Source organism: Echinops telfairi, unplaced genomic scaffold (genome assembly GCF_000313985.2).
Source record: "Echinops telfairi isolate 266 unplaced genomic scaffold, ASM31398v2 ScPeMD7_32;HRSCAF=126, whole genome shotgun sequence".
NCBI lineage: Eukaryota > Metazoa > Chordata > Mammalia > Afrosoricida > Tenrecidae > Echinops > Echinops telfairi.
Genome location: NW_022103929.1, coordinates 127,280 through 131,535, shown reverse-complemented (window position 1 = coordinate 131,535; position 4,256 = coordinate 127,280). Strand labels below are relative to the sequence as shown.

Genomic DNA, 4,256 nt, shown 5'->3' with positions numbered 1-4,256 from the left:
ACTATTTGAAAGATGAAGGAATTTTCCATGAACTTTTGGAAGCACCCTCCTATATACTTAACCACACTTTTAAAAAGAGTACTCACTCTACTACTCAGTGTCACTGAGTCCATTCTGAATCATGGAAGCCCTCTAGGACAGTGTAGAACTGCCCCCGTGGGCAGTTCCCAGACCGTAACTCTTCAGTCAATATGTATTGAGCACACATAATGTGCTAGGCATTGTTCTCAGCATGGGAAACCATGTCAGGGAACAAAACAAAGTTCCTGATTTTCTAGTACTTACTAATTATAACAAAATGTGGTGGTAAAAGTTTGTGATGAAATTTAAGCAGATATGGGTGAAAGAGACAGAGTTGAGGAAGACTCTGGGAGGAGGTAACATTTGAGGAGAGACTGAAGAAAGACAATTGTCTAGCCCTGTAGATTTCTGAGAGAAGAGGAATCCAAGCAGAGGGAAGAGCAAACAAAAACGTTCTGAACTGAGATTGTGCTTTATATATTCAATCATTATGGAGACTGTGAGGAGTTGAGAGGTTGAGGGGTGAATGGTAAAAGATGCTTGGAAGAGATGTTGGATGATGTAGGGCTTTGTGGGCCATAGAGAAGAGGAGAATTTACTCAATATAAGATAGGAAATAATCTGGATGTTTTGAGTAGATGAGTGATAAGATTTTACCCATAAAAAAAAAAGTCCACTGTGGCCCAGCCACAGTGAAGATATAGATTAAGCTTGAAGTAAGACGACAAGGTAGAAAGTCATTACATGATCTAGGTAAGAGATGATCCTGAATAGGGTGCAGGTATAGAGGTGGTTAGAAACTTTAGGTTTCTGGGTATACTAGTATTTTGCAGTAAAGCCAACATAATTTGCTAATAGATTAGGTGTGGGATGTGAGAGAGAGACTGAGTAATCAAGAATTTTATGCCAGTTTTTGTGGCTGAGCAACTGTAGGATAAAGATACCATTTATTCAGTTGGGGAATAGGTTTGTGGAAGTAAATAAAATGCTTCTTTTTGGATATACTTGATTTGAAATCCCTATTCAATATATAGTAGAGATCTCTAATTGGACTTAGATTTTAGTATTTTAAGTATCGGAATGCCTTTTGTTATAAAAAAAAATGGTTTCCATTTTGAAATGACACATTTCTAAGAGTAAATCTGTAAGGATGCAAATAGCCTTATCTGTCTCCTGGGCTGGTGAGTTTAGCCTGTTATGCCAGTAGGGCTCCTTATATATGATATATAGCAATCATATTAAAGTAAGATATCTGAAAGGCACCCTAGTGCCACAAATGATTAAGCACTTGATGGCTAACTGAAGTGCTGGCATTTGAAGTCTGGCCAATAGCTTTGGGAGTGAAATCTGCTCCATCAAGATTCCAGAGGACAAAACTCAAAGGGCAGTTCTAGTTTGTAGCATGGGTTCACTGTGAGTCAAAATCAATCCCAGGCACTTAAAGACAAAAAGACAATCAAGGGCTAAATTAAAATCCAGGTTAATGCATATATGATTTTCTGTTTCCTTTTCCATTATTAGGTCTCTGACTTTAGAACAAAATTGCCTATTTAAAAAATGACATTTAGCTAATTCATTTTTGTTACACAAAATGTAATGAGTCGACAGAGGGAGGAGGAAGAAAAAGAGGGGGGGTTGAAAGTTAAATGATAATGGAGGGAGCAGGGCACTAATCCATCCAAGGGGAGAGTACTGGTTTTGTCTCCACAGAACCTGGAAGGGGCATACAGACCCTACCATGAAGCACCAAACCATGAAGACAGTGTGGTCACATGGAAGAATGCATGACAAGAGAGAGCTACAGGGCTGGTCCCAACCAGAGCCAAACTGTCTCTCTCCCTGCAAGTGGGTTTGGTGGAGAGCGGGTTGGGGAGAGGGCCCAGCATGCCACACCCACATGGAGGCAGGCCAGGAGGGAGGAAGAGAAAGAGAGTCTGACTGGGCCCCACGCTGGCACATGATGCTCAGAAGATGATGTCCCTGCTGGGAGCTAATGGGACACAGAGGGGACTGGGCAAATGACAACAGCATGTATCAAGCTGTCACCTTACTGGAGCAGACTGCAATGGAAGACATTTCTGGGGTCATCTGGTGGGGAAGCAGCGTGGTCTGAACCCCGCAAAATGGAGGGAATCAAGAAGGGAGCATACCTGGATAAACAATCTGGAGGTGAAAACAACTGGGCTGACTGTTGGTGGGGACATGGGAGAGGGGGAGTTGGGTGGGGGGAAGAAAGTGGTGTTAACAAACTCAGGGACAAGGGAGCAACAAGTGGTCCAAAATTGGTGGCAAGGAGGGTCTAGGAAGCCTGGTAGGGGTTGAACAAGGGTAAAGTAACCCAGAGGAAATGCCAGCGGGAGATGATGAACCCTTCCATGTGGAGTTCCTGATAGATGACAATCTCGGTGGGTGGACCTGAGGGAAGCGGACAAGTACTGTTATAGGTGGAGATGGCCCCACATATAGCAGTTCTTCCAAATTTCTTCATTTGGGGGATAACAACATTTGAAAACTCCCTTCCTACATTATCAAAATAGCAATCATAACTATCAGGAGAGGCTTTTTTCAAAGTTTCTTCCAAAGACTCTATGGTCTTGTAGTTAAAGGCAACGTCAAATCCGAGTTTTTTAATGTAGGCCACTTTGTCATCAGACCCTGCTACTCCAACCTCTGTGCAGCCCTTGAGCTTAGCTATCTGCCCCACAACAGCACCCACTGCTCCTGCTGCTGCATTGACCATCACGGTTTCTCCTCCTTTCACACCACAGATGTCAAGCAGGCCAAAGCACGCTGAGAGGCCTGTCATGCCGACTGCCCCCAGAGCCAAAGACAGGGGTAAAGTGTCTGGCCATTCTGCAGGCAGCGTTTCCAGGCCTGTCCCTTCAGAAATGGAGTGTGTTGTCCAACCAGAAGAAGCCACCACAGTGGTTCCCATGGGAAAGGCTGAGTTTTTACTTTCCTCAACTCTGGCTACTTGCTGTCCCATCATCTTCTCACCCTCTTTCAACCTCTTGGCTGCCCCTCTCATGTAAGGGTCCACAGTGAGGAACAAAGCTTCCAGCAGGACCTCTCCATTTTTTAAAGCTGGGAGTTCCCGTTGTCTTCAACTCAAAGTTACTATGAGTCGGGTAGCCTTCAAAATGCTTCTTCAGGATCCAAGTCTTAGCATGAATCATCTTGAAGCTCTCAGGAGAGTGCACGGAGAGGCGGCGTATCTAATTTTTTTTTACAAAACAACCTTATCACCTTCAAAGTACTCTCCATTAAACTTAATACATTTGTCAAATCTGTGATTCCATTCTTGGAAACATTTTTTAAATCATCTGGATGGCTGACAGCACCTCTCTTGTTTTTTCTTCACCTCTTCAATGTCATCAAATCGCAGTCCTTTCATGTCCCTCTGCATTCATAGAAACAAAAAGAAGCTGCACGAAGTGAGGTCAGGTGAATAAGGTACATGAGGCAAGAGAGACACGCAGGTTTTTGCCCGAACCTGGTTCACTGAGATGGCTGTGGGAGCAGGTGCATTGTCTTGATGGCAAAACCAGACCCCCATCTACCACAAATCAGGGCTTTTGGTCACACACTGTTACACAATCTTTTCAGAACCTCTAAATAGAAAGCTTGATTAACAGTCTGACCTTGTGGAATGAATTCCAAATGCACTTTCCCCCTTACATCATAAAAATCAAATGAGCATCATCTTGATCTTAGATTTCACTTGACTAGTTTTTGGGGGGCGAGGTGATGATGGCATCTTCCACTGACTTGATTGATGTTTGCTTTTGGGGTCCTAAGAATAGCACCATGTCTTGTCACCAGTAATGACCTTGGAAAAAACGTCTGGGCTGCTTCAGAGCTGTTCTTTCAAAGCATGACATGTTTCCAGTCAACACTCTTTTTTCTGGTCAGAATCCAAGGCACAAATTTCACAGCAACCCTTATCATTCCCAAATCCTCTGTTAAAATTTGCTGAGCCAAGCTCCAAGATAGTGTAGATAACTTCCCCATCTCTAATGGTCTGTCATTGGTCTTTGAGCACAAGTGCACAAATTTTGTTGACATTTTCATCCATTTGGAAAGTTGGCAGATATTCAGAATGAGGTTTGTCATCAATCAAAATTTCATCTTTTTTAAAATGATGAAAATAAGGAGGAAATGGGTAGCGGGGGCTCAGGGCGCTAACCCACCCAAGGGGAGGGTATTGTTTATATCTCCACAGGAAAAGAGGGACC

The 4,256-nt window shown here is 43.4% G+C and overlaps 1 pseudogene; it reads right to left on the bottom strand.

The window, feature by feature from the left end:
• Window positions 1-2,320: 2,320 nt before the first annotated feature.
• On the bottom strand, window positions 2,321-3,197 carry LOC101637922 (annotated as a pseudogene).
• Between the last annotated feature and the right edge of the window lie 1,059 nt (window positions 3,198-4,256).